Source organism: Colletes latitarsis, unplaced genomic scaffold (assembly GCF_051014445.1).
Source record: "Colletes latitarsis isolate SP2378_abdomen unplaced genomic scaffold, iyColLati1 scaffold0046, whole genome shotgun sequence".
Classification (NCBI taxonomy): domain Eukaryota; kingdom Metazoa; phylum Arthropoda; class Insecta; order Hymenoptera; family Colletidae; genus Colletes; species Colletes latitarsis.
This window is the reverse complement of record NW_027488396.1, coordinates 72,501-87,500: the sequence shown is the minus strand read 5'-3', so window position 1 is coordinate 87,500 and position 15,000 is coordinate 72,501. Positions and strand designations below refer to the sequence as shown.

Below are 15,000 nucleotides of genomic sequence, written 5' to 3'. Positions count from 1 at the left end.
TGCCGGGAGTGGGTAATTTGCGCGCCTGCTGCCTTCCTTGGATGTGGTAGCCGTTTCTCAGGCTCCCTCTCCGGAATCGAACCCTGATTCCCCGTTACCCGTTACAACCATGGTAGGCGCAGAACCTACCATCGACAGTTGATAAGGCAGACATTTGAAAGATGCGTCGCCGGTACTGGAAGACCGTGCGATCAGCACAAAGTTATTCAGAGTCACCAAAGCAAACGATGAACGAACGGACAATAATGCCCGTCCAGACCACCGATTGGTTTTGATCTAATAAAAGCGTTCCTCCCATCACTGGGACGAACTCTGTTTTGCATGTATTAGCTCTAGAATTACCACAGTTATCCAAGTAAATGTGGGTACGATCAAAGGAACCATAACTGATTTAATGAGCCATTCGCGGTTTCACCTTAATACGGCGTGTACTGAGACATGCATGGCTTAATCTTTGAGACAAGCATATGACTACTGGCAGGATCAACCAGGGAACTTGAGTAAAGTTCTTTTGTAATATTCTCTCAATTTTATTCTTCGTCGCCGACTCTGAAGGAGAACGGACGACGACACATAAAAAACTCCTTCTTTCAACATCAAATTTTAGTCTTTCGTTCGAAAGACTTGAGAGCCACCTCTTCCTCTCTTGTGTTATAATATTATATATGTATAGAGAGGGTACCACCAAAAACCCTCTCCTTCGTTTAGTTTCTTTCACTTTTCCGAGAGCTCCCCAAACTCTCGTTTATTTAATTTAATTTCATTTTTCGAGAGAGCGACCACCAACTAACTCTCTTATATTTGCTTTTTCTCGACAGAGCCACCACCAACTAACTCTCTTATATTTGCTTTTTCTCGACAGAGTCACCACCAACTCTCTCTCGTTTATATTTGCTTTTTCTCGACAGAGAAACCACCAACTCTCTCGTTTATATTTGCTTTTTCTCGACAGAGTCACCACCAAACTCTCTCGTTTCGTATTTTACTTCACAACAGAACATTATTGTATAATGGTATCCCACAACGACAAAGTACGTAGAGCTGCGCTCATGCTGAACATCTCGGGCACTTATTCACGCTGGGCATCGATCGTGGAAGCACGTATTGCCAGGCCCGAAGACTAAGCATTCATGCTGGACAAAAACGAGAAAGCGCGTATGTGCTGGTCGAGAAAGCACGTATTCGGCGCCGTACTGTTATGTCGAGGTCAGACACCTGTATTTCATTCTTTGCTCACTTTCCAGAGTACGAACCGTAGTTCCATACAATTTTTGCCTTTTAAGCTACGCTCCGTAGAGTGTAGTGCCAGTTTATGGTTTTCACAAAATTTTCAATCGCTCGGACTGAAGAGTTGATGCTCGGATAGTACGAGTATACATATTTTAAACGTATACAAGTCACCAACGTCACTCGAGACGCTTATACCACTTCAAGAGCCATTCGGTCAAAGACACCGACTCGTGGCAATGCAGTGTGGAGAAAGTCTGGAACGAGCACGATACAGAACAGTCAGGATGAAATCCCGAGGAGCGACGACTGCTTCTCAACCGAGGTCGAAGAATAGCCGTACGCTCGACGCTGCCCCGACCGACTCGACCGGACCGTCGCTTCTCTTATAGGTACCGAGGCGCCCGCCGGAACGCCGGCGACGCACGGGCTTACGCACGGCCGCTTATGGGGGGAACCGCGCGACCCAACCGCCCGCCCGAACGGCCTGTTATAACTTAGAGCGAAAACCAACACCTGTAATTTCCTTAATAATTGAGCTAGGGCAAAAAAAAAAAACGCTATCTTGTAGGAAAAAAGCAGGGGAACACGATGCCGTCGTTAAAAATATAGATTGCCGTGCTCGTTTTCGAGAAAAAAATGAAAAAATGGTCAAAATCGTCGCAGAACAAAAACTCGACACGCTATCTTGTAGGCAAAAATTAGACGAATTCAAAACCGTAGTTAAAAATATCGGTCGTCGCGCTAGTTTTCGAGAAAAAAACAAAAACGTTCAAAAAATTCGAGATAAAAAAAAAAAAACCAGCCTACCAGATAGAAAAAATTACACTGAACAAATATCATATAGGTCAAAATATGTGTTAGCGTACTAGTTTTCGAGATATAGACGAAAAACCGTCGCCGCCGATCGGTACGTCGGTCGATGCGAAAGCACCGCGCGACCGAGCGCCCGCCTAAAAGACCAGTTCGAACATACCGAAAAATCAAGAAACCGTAACTTCCTTAATAATTGAGCTAGGACAAAAAATCGACACGCTATCTTGCAGGAAAAAATCCGGGGAACACGATGGCGTCGTCAAAAGTGCAGGTCGTCGAGCTCGTTTTCGAGAAAAAAAAAAAAAAATTCTCAAAATTCGACAAAAAAATAAAACGATCAGTGGACCGTGTAGAGAATATAAAACTGCATAAGAATCGTATAGACGAAAATTGGCGTTCACGTGCTCGTTTTTGTGGAAAAAATTAAAAAAGCTCTCAAACTTCGAGATAAAAAAAAAAAAAACCATCTACCAGGTAGCCAACGGTAAACGGTACAAGTATCGTACGGGCGAAAATGAGCGTTACCGTGCTCGTTTTCGAGTTATTGACGAAAAACAGCCTGGAGCGATCGCTCCGGCGGTCGACGCGCGAAAGTTTCTAAGTCCGCTCTGCTCCGAAACACCGCTCCGGCGTCAAAAATCGTCGTAGGACAAAAAATAGACACGCTATCTTGCAGGAAAAAATCCGGGGAACACGATGGCGTCGTCAAAAGTGCAGGTCGTCGAGCTAGTTTTCGAGAAAAAAAAAAAAAAATTCTCAAAACTCGACAAAAAAATAAAACGATCAGTGGACCGTGTAGAGAATCTAAAACTGCATAAGAATCGTATAGACCAAAATTGGCGTTCACGTGCTCGTTTTTGAGAAAAAAGTTAAAAAAGCTCTCAAAATTCGAGATAAAAAAAAAACAAACCATCTGCCAGGTAGCCAACGGTAAACGGTACAAGTATCGTACGGGCGAAAACGAGCGTTACCGTGCTCGTTTTCGAGTTATTGACGAAAAACAGCCTGGAGCGATCGGTCCGGCGGTCGACGCGCGAAAGTTTCTAAGTCCGCTCTGCTCCGAATCATCGCTCCGGCGTCAAAAATCGTCGTAGGACAAAAAATCGCCACCCTATCTTGCAGGAAAAAATCCGGGGAACACGATGGCGTCGTCAAAAGTGCAGGTCGTCGAGCTCGTTTTCGAAAAAAAAAAAAAAAATTCTCAAAATTCGACAAAAAAATAAAACGAACAGTGGACCGTGTAGAGAATATAAAACTGCATAAGAATCGTATAGACGAAAATTGGCGTTCACGTGCTCGTTTTTGTGGAAAAAATTAAAAAAGCTCTCAAACTTCGAGATAAAAAAAAAAAGAACCATCTACCAGGTAGCCAACGGTAAACGGTACAAGTATCGTACGGGCGAAAATGAGCGTTACCGTGCTCGTTTTCGAGTTATTGACGAAAAACAGCCTGGAGCGATCGCTCCGGCGGTCGACGCGCTAAAGTTTCTAAGTCCGCTCTGCTCCGAACCACCGCTCCGGCGTCAAAAATCGTCGTAGGACAAAAAATAGACACGCTATCTTGCAGGAAAAAATCCGGGGAACACGATGGCGTCGTCAAAAGTGCAGGTCGTCGAGCTCGTTTTCGAGAAAAAAAAAAAAAAATTCTCAAAATTCGACAAAAAAATAAAACGATCAGTGGACCGTGTAGACAATATAAAACTGCATAAGAATCGTATAGACGAAAATTGGCGTTCACGTGCTCGTTTTTGTGGAAAAAATTAAAAAAGCTCTCAAACTTCGAGATAAAAAAAAAAAAAACCGTCTACCAGGTAGCCAACGGTAAACGGTACAAGTATCGTACGGGCGAAAATGAGCGTTACCGTGCTCGTTTTCGAGTTATTGACGAAAAACAGCCTGGAGCGATCGCTCCGGCGGTCGACGCGCGAAAGTTTCTAAGTCCGCTCTGCTCCGAAACACCGCTCCGGCGTCAAAAATCGTCGTAGGACAAAAAATAGACACGCTATCTTGCAGGAAAAAATCCGGGGAACACGATGGCGTCGTCAAAAGTGCAGGTCGTCGAGCTAGTTTTCGAGAAAAAAAAAAAAAAATTCTCAAAACTCGACAAAAAAATAAAACGATCAGTGGACCGTGTAGAGAATCTAAAACTGCATAAGAATCGTATAGACCAAAATTGGCGTTCACGTGCTCGTTTTTGAGAAAAAAGTTAAAAAAGCTCTCAAAATTCGAGATAAAAAAAAAACAAACCATCTGCCAGGTAGCCAACGGTAAACGGTACAAGTATCGTACGGGCGAAAACGAGCGTTACCGTGCTCGTTTTCGAGTTATTGACGAAAAACAGCCTGGAGCGATCGGTCCGGCGGTCGACGCGCGAAAGTTTCTAAGTCCGCTCTGCTCCGAATCATCGCTCCGGCGTCAAAAATCGTCGTAGGACAAAAAATCGCCACCCTATCTTGCAGGAAAAAATCCGGGGAACACGATGGCGTCGTCAAAAGTGCAGGTCGTCGAGCTCGTTTTCGAAAAAAAAAAAAAAAATTCTCAAAATTCGACAAAAAAATAAAACGAACAGTGGACCGTGTAGAGAATATAAAACTGCATAAGAATCGTATAGACGAAAATTGGCGTTCACGTGCTCGTTTTTGTGGAAAAAATTAAAAAAGCTCTCAAACTTCGAGATAAAAAAAAAAAGAACCATCTACCAGGTAGCCAACGGTAAACGGTACAAGTATCGTACGGGCGAAAATGAGCGTTACCGTGCTCGTTTTCGAGTTATTGACGAAAAACAGCCTGGAGCGATCGCTCCGGCGGTCGACGCGCTAAAGTTTCTAAGTCCGCTCTGCTCCGAAACACCGCTCCGGCGTCAAAAATCGTCGTAGGACAAAAAATAGACACGCTATCTTGCAGGAAAAAATCCGGGGAACACGATGGCGTCGTCAAAAGTGCAGGTCGTCGAGCTCGTTTTCGAGAAAAAAAAAAAAAAATTCTCAAAATTCGACAAAAAAATAAAACGATCAGTGGACCGTGTAGACAATATAAAACTGCATAAGAATCGTATAGACGAAAATTGGCGTTCACGTGCTCGTTTTTGTGGAAAAAATTAAAAAAGCTCTCAAACTTCGAGATAAAAAAAAAAAAAACCGTCTACCAGGTAGCCAACGGTAAACGGTACAAGTATCGTACGGGCGAAAATGAGCGTTACCGTGCTCGTTTTCGAGTTATTGACGAAAAACAGCCTGGAGCGATCGCTCCGGCGGTCGACGCGCGAAAGTTTCTAAGTCCGCTCTGCTCCGAAACACCGCTCCGGCGTCAAAAATCGTCGTAGGACAAAAAATAGACACGCTATCTTGCAGGAAAAAATCCGGGGAACACGATGGCGTCGTCAAAAGTGCAGGTCGTCGAGCTAGTTTTCGAGAAAAAAAAAAAAAAATTCTCAAAACTCGACAAAAAAATAAAACGATCAGTGGACCGTGTAGAGAATCTAAAACTGCATAAGAATCGTATAGACCAAAATTGGCGTTCACGTGCTCGTTTTTGAGAAAAAAGTTAAAAAAGCTCTCAAAATTCGAGATAAAAAAAAAACAAACCATCTGCCAGGTAGCCAACGGTAAACGGTACAAGTATCGTACGGGCGAAAACGAGCGTTACCGTGCTCGTTTTCGAGTTATTGACGAAAAACAGCCTGGAGCGATCGGTCCGGCGGTCGACGCGCGAAAGTTTCTAAGTCCGCTCTGCTCCGAATCATCGCTCCGGCGTCAAAAATCGTCGTAGGACAAAAAATCGCCACCCTATCTTGCAGGAAAAAATCCGGGGAACACGATGGCGTCGTCAAAAGTGCAGGTCGTCGAGCTCGTTTTCGAAAAAAAAAAAAAAAATTCTCAAAATTCGACAAAAAAATAAAACGAACAGTGGACCGTGTAGAGAATATAAAACTGCATAAGAATCGTATAGACGAAAATTGGCGTTCACGTGCTCGTTTTTGTGGAAAAAATTAAAAAAGCTCTCAAACTTCGAGATAAAAAAAAAAAGAACCATCTACCAGGTAGCCAACGGTAAACGGTACAAGTATCGTACGGGCGAAAATGAGCGTTACCGTGCTCGTTTTCGAGTTATTGACGAAAAACAGCCTGGAGCGATCGCTCCGGCGGTCGACGCGCTAAAGTTTCTAAGTCCGCTCTGCTCCGAAACACCGCTCCGGCGTCAAAAATCGTCGTAGGACAAAAAATAGACACGCTATCTTGCAGGAAAAAATCCGGGGAACACGATGGCGTCGTCAAAAGTGCAGGTCGTCGAGCTCGTTTTCGAGAAAAAAAAAAAAAAATTCTCAAAATTCGACAAAAAAATAAAACGATCAGTGGACCGTGTAGACAATATAAAACTGCATAAGAATCGTATAGACGAAAATTGGCGTTCACGTGCTCGTTTTTGTGGAAAAAATTAAAAAAGCTCTCAAACTTCGAGATAAAAAAAAAAAAAACCGTCTACCAGGTAGCCAACGGTAAACGGTACAAGTATCGTACGGGCGAAAACGAGCGTTACCGTGCTCGTTTTCGAGTTATTGACGAAAAACAGCCTGGAGCGATCGGTCCGGCGGTCGACGCGCGAAAGTTTCTAAGTCCGCTCTGCTCCGAATCATCGCTCCGGCGTCAAAAATCGTCGTAGGACAAAAAATCGCCACCCTATCTTGCAGGAAAAAATCCGGGGAACACGATGGCGTCGTCAAAAGTGCAGGTCGTCGAGCTCGTTTTCGAGAAAAAAAAAAAAAAATTCTCAAAATTCGACAAAAAAATAAAACGATCACTGGACCGTGTAGAGAATATAAAACTGCATAAGAATCGTATAGACGAAAATTGGCGTTCACGTGCTCGTTTTTGTTGAAAAAATTAAAAAAGCTCTCAAACTTCGAGATAAAAAAAAAAAAAACCATCTACCAGGTAGCCAACGGTAAACGGTACAAGTATCGTACGGGCGAAAATGAGCGTTACCGTGCTCGTTTTCGAGTTATTGACGAAAAACAGCCTGGAGCGATCGCTCCGGCGGTCGACGCGCGAAAGTTTCTAAGTCCGCTCTGCTCCGAAACACCGCTCCGGCGTCAAAAATCGTCGTAGGACAAAAAATCGCCACCCTATCTTGCAGGAAAAAATCCGGGGAACACGATGGCGTCGTCAAAAGTGCAGGTCGTCGAGCTCGTTTTCGAGAAAAAAAAAAAAAAATTCTCAAAATTCGACAAAAAAATAAAACGATCATTGGACCGTGTAGAGAATCTAAAACTGCATAAGAATCGTACAGACGAAAATTGGCGTTCACGTGCTCGTTTTTGTGGAAAAAATTAAAAAAGCTCTCAAACTTCGAGATAAAAAAAAAAAAAACCATCTACCAGGTAGCCAACGGTAAACGGTACAAGTATCGTACGGGCGAAAACGAGCGTTACCGTGCTCGTTTTCGAGTTATTGACGAAAAACAGCCTGGAGCGATCGGTCCGGCGGTCGACGCGCGAAAGTTTCTAAGTCCGCTCTGCTCCGAATCATCGCTCCGGCGTCAAAAATCGTCGTAGGACAAAAAATAGACACGCTATCTTGCAGGAAAAAATCCGGGGAACACGATGGCGTCGTCAAAAGTGCAGGTCGTCGAGCTCGTTTTCGAGAAAAAAAAAAAAAAATTCTCAAAATTCGACAAAAAAATAAAACGATCAGTGGACCGTGTAGAGAATATAAAACTGCATAAGAATCGTATAGACGAAAATTGGCGTTCACGTGCTCGTTTTTGTGGAAAAAATTAAAAAAGCTCTCAAACTTCGAGATAAAAAAAAAAAAAACCATCTACCAGGTAGCCAACGGTAAACGGTACAAGTATCGTACGGGCGAAAATGAGCGTTACCGTGCTCGTTTTCGAGTTATTGACGAAAAACAGCCTGGAGCGATCGCTCCGGCGGTCGACGCGCGAAAGTTTTCAAGTCCGCTCTGCTCCGAAACACCGCTCCGGCGTCAAAAATCGTCGTAGGACAAAAAATAGACACGCTATCTTGCAGGAAAATATCCGGGGAACACGATGGCGTCGTCAAAAGTGCAGGTCGTCGAGCTCGTTTTCGAGAAAAAAAAAAAAAAATTCTCAAAATTCGACAAAAAAATAAAACGATCATTGGACCGTGTAGAGAATCTAAAACTGCATAAGAATCGTATAGACCAAAATTGGCCTTAACGTGCTGGTTTTCGAGTTATTGACGATAAGCCGGTATATATATGTCCGAGATAAAAAAAAAGATAGGGACAGTGGGAATCTCCTATACTATCACGGGCGTGTATTCTCCTACTAGTTTGATGGTTGTTGTTGCATAAACCAGCGACTGTTTGGCCCGCCGTTTAACCGCGCGGTTTAAAATTGCAACACAATGTTGGTGTCGCTCCGGGGTGAAAAAATGGAAAAACGACATACTTTACGCATAGGGGCGGCTGATCTTAACATATTTTGTCATGTCACCACCCCAGTGACTCTAAGACGGATTTTGCCGTCGCACGTTTTTTTATTAAAAAGTTATTAGTATATAAAAGATTTCGTTAAGCAAAAAGACACGAATATGGGAGTAGGACAAAAAATCGCCAGCCTATCTTGCAGGAAAAAATCCGGGGAACACGATGGCGTCGTCAAAAGTGCAGGTCGTCGAGCTAGTTTTCGAGAAAAAAAAAAAAAAATTCTCAAAACTCGACAAAAAAATAAAACGATCAGTGGACCGTGTAGAGAATCTAAAACTGCATAAGAATCGTATAGACCAAAATTGGCGTTCACGTGCTCGTTTTTGAGAAAAAAGTTAAAAAAGCTCTCAAAATTCGAGATAAAAAAAAAACAAACCATCTGCCAGGTAGCCAACGGTAAACGGTACAAGTATCGTACGGGCGAAAACGAGCGTTACCGTGCTCGTTTTCGAGTTATTGACGAAAAACAGCCTGGAGCGATCGGTCCGGCGGTCGACGCGCGAAAGTTTCTAAGTCCGCTCTGCTCCGAATCATCGCTCCGGCGTCAAAAATCGTCGTAGGACAAAAAATCGCCACCCTATCTTGCAGGAAAAAATCCGGGGAACACGATGGCGTCGTCAAAAGTGCAGGTCGTCGAGCTCGTTTTCGAGAAAAAAAAAAAAAAATTCTCAAAATTCGACAAAAAAATAAAACGAACAGTGGACCGTGTAGAGAATATAAAACTGCATAAGAATCGTATAGACGAAAATTGGCGTTCACGTGCTCGTTTTTGTGGAAAAAATTAAAAAAGCTCTCAAACTTCGAGATAAAAAAAAAAAGAACCATCTACCAGGTAGCCAACGGTAAACGGTACAAGTATCGTACGGGCGAAAATGAGCGTTACCGTGCTCGTTTTCGAGTTATTGACGAAAAACAGCCTGGAGCGATCGCTCCGGCGGTCGACGCGCTAAAGTTTCTAAGTCCGCTCTGCTCCGAAACACCGCTCCGGCGTCAAAAATCGTCGTAGGACAAAAAATAGACACGCTATCTTGCAGGAAAAAATCCGGGGAACACGATGGCGTCGTCAAAAGTGCAGGTCGTCGAGCTCGTTTTCGAGAAAAAAAAAAAAAAATTCTCAAAATTCGACAAAAAAATAAAACGATCAGTGGACCGTGTAGACAATATAAAACTGCATAAGAATCGTATAGACGAAAATTGGCGTTCACGTGCTCGTTTTTGTGGAAAAAATTAAAAAAGCTCTCAAACTTCGAGATAAAAAAAAAAAAAACCGTCTACCAGGTAGCCAACGGTAAACGGTACAAGTATCGTACGGGCGAAAACGAGCGTTACCGTGCTCGTTTTCGAGTTATTGACGAAAAACAGCCTGGAGCGATCGGTCCGGCGGTCGACGCGCGAAAGTTTCTAAGTCCGCTCTGCTCCGAATCATCGCTCCGGCGTCAAAAATCGTCGTAGGACAAAAAATCGCCACCCTATCTTGCAGGAAAAAATCCGGGGAACACGATGGCGTCGTCAAAAGTGCAGGTCGTCGAGCTCGTTTTCGAGAAAAAAAAAAAAAAATTCTCAAAATTCGACAAAAAAATAAAACGATCAGTGGACCGTGTAGAGAATATAAAACTGCATAAGAATCGTATAGACGAAAATTGGCGTTCACGTGCTCGTTTTTGTTGAAAAAATTAAAAAAGCTCTCAAACTTCGAGATAAAAAAAAAAAAAACCATCTACCAGGTAGCCAACGGTAAACGGTACAAGTATCGTACGGGCGAAAATGAGCGTTACCGTGCTCGTTTTCGAGTTATTGACGAAAAACAGCCTGGAGCGATCGCTCCGGCGGTCGACGCGCGAAAGTTTCTAAGTCCGCTCTGCTCCGAATCATCGCTCCGGCGTCAAAAATCGTCGTAGGACAAAAAATAGACACGCTATCTTGCAGGAAAAAATCCGGGGAACACGATGGCGTCGTCAAAAGTGCAGGTCGTCGAGCTCGTTTTCGAGAAAAAAAAAAAAAAATTCTGAAAATTCGACAAAAAAATAAAACGATCAGTGGACCGTGTAGAGAATATAAAACTGCATAAGAATCGTATAGACGAAAATTGGCGTTCACGTGCTCGTTTTTGTGGAAAAAATTAAAAAAGCTCTCAAACTTCGAGATAAAAAAAAAAAAAACCATCTACCAGGTAGCCAACGGTAAACGGTACAAGTATCATACGGGCGAAAATGAGCGTTACCGTGCTCGTTTTCGAGTTATTGACGAAAAACAGCCTGGAGCGATCGCTCCGGCGGTCGACGCGCGAAAGTTTCTAAGTCCGCTCTGCTCCGAAACACCGCTCCGGCGTCAAAAATCGTCGTAGGACAAAAAATAGACACGCTATCTTGCAGGAAAAAATCCGGGGAACACGATGGCGTCGTCAAAAGTGCAGGTCGTCGAGCTCGTTTTCGAGAAAAAAAAAAAAAAATTCTCAAAATTCGACAAAAAAATAAAACGATCACTGGACCGTGTAGAGAATATAAAACTGCATAAGAATCGTATAGACGAAAATTGGCGTTCACGTGCTCGTTTTTGAGAAAAAAGTTAAAAAAGCTCTCAAAATTCGAGATAAAAAAAAAACAAACCATCTGCCAGGTAGCCAACGGTAAACGGTACAAGTATCGTACGGGCGAAAACGAGCGTTACCGTGCTCGTTTTCGAGTTATTGACGAAAAACAGCCTGGAGCGATCGGTCCGGCGGTCGACGCGCGAAAGTTTCTAAGTCCGCTCTGCTCCGAATCATCGCTCCGGCGTCAAAAATCGTCGTAGGACAAAAAATCGCCACCCTATCTTGCAGGAAAAAATCCGGGGAACACGATGGCGTCGTCAAAAGTGCAGGTCGTCGAGCTCGTTTTCGAGAAAAAAAAAAAAAAATTCTCAAAATTCGACAAAAAAATAAAACGATCATTGGACCGTGTAGAGAATCTAAAACTGCATAAGAATCGTATAGACCAAAATTGGCCTTAACGTGCTGGTTTTCGAGTTATTGACGATAAGCCGGTATATATATGTCCGAGATAAAAAAAAAGATAGGGACAGTGGGAATCTCCTATACTATCACGGGCGTGTATTCTCCTACTAGTTTGATGGTTGCTGTTGCATAAACCACCGACTGTTTGGCCCGCCGTTTAACCGCGCAGTTTAAAATTGCAACACAATGTTGGTGTCGCTCCGGATCGAAAAAATGGAAAAACGACATACTTTACGCATAGGGGCGGCTGATCTTAACATATTTTGTCAATGTCATCTTCCCAGTGACCCTAGGAAGGAGTTTGCCGTTGCACGTTTTCCTATTAAAAAGTAATTAGTGTACAAAAATTTTCGTGAAGCAAAAAACAAGAATGTGAAAGTACGTTCCATGAGCATTACGGTGAATAAAACAGAAATTAAAAATTCCCGAGGGGTTGAACAGCATCATATTGAATTCGTTTTGCTGACTGGGGTCTGCGCCCCCCAGACCCCCGCTACACTAGCCCAGACCAAACCCACTTTGTAATAGTGGTATCATATTAAATTGAACAGCATCGTACTTAATTCGTTTTGCTGAATGGGGGGCTGCGCCCCCCAAACCCCCGCTACACTAGCCCAGACCTAACCCATTTTGTAATAGCGGTATCAAATTAAATTGAACAGCATCGTACTAAATTCGTTTTGCTGACTGGGGGGCTGCGCCCCCCAGACCCCCGCAACACTAGCCCGGACCTAACCCACTTTGTAATAGCGGTATCATATTAAATTGAACAGCATCGTACTAAATTCGTTTTGCTGAATGGGGGGCTGCGCCCCCCAAACCCCCGCTACACTAGCCCAGACCTAACCCATTTTGTAATAGCGGTATCAAATTAAATTGAACAGCATCATATTGAATTCGTTTTGCTGACTGGGGTCTGCGCCCCCCAGACCCCCGCTACAATAGCCCAGACCTAACCCACTTTGTAATAGTGGTATCATATTAAATTGAACAGCATCGTACTTAATTCGTTTTGCTGAATGGGGGGCTGCGCCCCCCAAACCCCCGCTACACTAGCCCAGACCTAACCCATTTTGTAATAGCGGTATCAAATTAAATTGAACAGCATCGTACTAAATTCGTTTTGCTGACAGGGGTCTGCGCCCCCCAGACCCCCGCTACACTAGCCCAGACCTAACCCCCTTTGTAATAGCGGTATCATATTAAATTGAACAGCATCATATTGAATTCGTTTTGCTGACTGGGGTCTGCGCGCCCCAGACCCCCGCAACACTAGCCCGGACCTAACCCACTTTGTAATAGCGGTATCACATTAAATTGAACAGCATCGTACTAAATTCGTTTTGCTGAATGGGGGGCTGCGCCCCCCAAACCCCCGCTACACTAGCCCAGACCTAACCCATTTTGTAATAGCGGTATCAAACTAAATTGAACAGCATCATATTGAATTCGTTTTGCCGACTGGGGTCTGCGCCCCCCAGACCCCCGCTACAATAGCCCAGACCTAACCCACTTTGTAATAGTGGTATCATATTAAATTGAACAGCATCGTACTTAATTCGTTTTGCTGAATGGGGGGCTGCGCCCCCCAAACCCCCGCTACACTAGCCCAGACCTAACCCATTTTGTAATAGCGGTATCAAATTAAATTGAACAGCATCGTACTAAATTCGTTTTGCTGACAGGGGTCTGCGCCCCCCAGACCCCCGCTACACTAGCCCAGACCTAACCCCCTTTGTAATAGCGGTATCATATTAAATTGAACAGCATCATGTTGAATTCGTTTTGCTGACTGGGGTCTGCGCGCCCCAGACCCCCGCAACACTAGCCCGGACCTAACCCACTTTGTAATAGCGGTATCATATTAAATTGAACAGCATCGTACTAAATTCGTTTTGCTGAATGGGGGGCTGCGCCCCCCAAACCCCCGCTACACTAGCCCAGACCTAACCCATTTTGTAATAGCGGTATCAAATTAAATTGAACAGCATCATATTGAATTCGTTTTGCTGACTGGGGTCTGCGCCCCCCAGACCCCCGCTACACTAGCCCAGACCTAACCCACTTTGTAATAGTGGTATCATATTAAATTGAACAGCATCGTACATAATTCGTTTTGCTGAATGGGGGGCTGCGCCCCCCAAACCCCCGCTACACTAGCCCAGACCTAACCCATTTTGTAATAGCTGTATCAAATTAAATTGAACAGCATCATATTGAATTCGTTTTGCTGACAGGGGTCTGCGCCCCCCAGACCCCCGCTACACTAGCCCAGACCTAACCCACTTTGTAATAGTGGTATCATATTAAATTGAACAGCATCGTACATAATTCGTTTTGCTGAATGGGGGGCTGCGCCCCCCAAACCCCCGCTACACTAGCCCAGACCTAACCCATTTTGTAATAGCGGTATCAAATTAAATTGAACAGCATCGTACTAAATTCGTTTTGCTGACAGGGGTCTGCGCCCCCCAAACCCCCGCTACACTAGCCCAGACCTAACCCATTTTGTAATAGCGGTATCAAATTAAATTGAACAGCATCATATTGAATTCGTTTTGCTGACTGGGGTCTGCGCCCCCCAAACCCCCGCTACACCAGCCCAGACCTAACCCATTTTGTAATAGCGGTATCAAATTAAATTGAGCAGCATCATATTGAATTCGTTTTGCTGACAGGGGTCTGCGCCCCCCAGTCCCCCGCTACACTAGCCCAGACCTAACCCCCTTTGTAATAGCGGTATCATATTAAATTGAACAGCATCATATTGAATTCGTTTTGCTGACTGGGGTCTGCGCGCCCCAAACCCCCGCAACACTGGCCCAGACCTAGCCCATTTTGTAATGACTGTATTGGAACTGCGTTAGGGCTAGTTTAGAATTGGTTAGGTGAAGTAATGCGGAGAGCAGTTTCGCCTGCGTCCCGGGATGCTTGTTGGCATGAGTGGTGTCTGAATGAGTAAAGACGGATGAGACACTTGTGGGGTATGGTGAGTCAGATTCTCAAACTACCCATATATTCTTCTGAGGCATGGGTGCCTATCCAAGGATCTCCTTCGGTATCTAAAACAGAAATAAAAAAAAAAAAACAAAAAAAAAAAAAAAAAATGAATATGGACTGTGTTAGGACTGAATTGGATAAGGTCTGGGTTACGTCTCGGTTAGGTCTGAGTTAGGACTGGTTTAAGACTGGGTTAGGACTGGGTTAGGACTGGGTTAGGACTGGGTTAGGTCTGGGTTAGGTCTGGGTTATTTCTGGGTTAGGTCTGGGTTAGGTCTGGGTTAGGTCTGGGTTAGGTCTGGGTTAGGACTGGATTAGGTCTGGGTTAGGACTGGGTTAGTACTGGGTTAGGACTGGGTTAGGTCTGGGTTAGGTCTGGGTTATTTCTGGGTTAGGTCTGGGTTAGGTCTGGGTTAGGTCTGGGTTAGGGCTGGGTTAGGTCTGGGTTAGGTCTGGGTCAGGTCTGGGGTATTTCTGGGTTAGGACTGGGTTAGGTCT

The 15,000-nt window shown here is 44.3% G+C and overlaps 1 non-coding gene across 1 annotated transcript in view; it reads right to left on the bottom strand.

Annotated features, from left to right (window-relative positions):
• The window catches only part of LOC143350928 (small subunit ribosomal RNA), a 1,933-nt gene extending 1,439 nt beyond the window's left edge, over positions 1-494 (bottom strand). The window contains exon 1 of the ribosomal RNA XR_013081355.1: positions 1-494. This exon is cut by the window's left edge and continues 1,439 nt beyond it. This is a non-coding gene — a ribosomal RNA (small subunit ribosomal RNA).
• Positions 495-15,000: the final 14,506 nt, after the last annotated feature.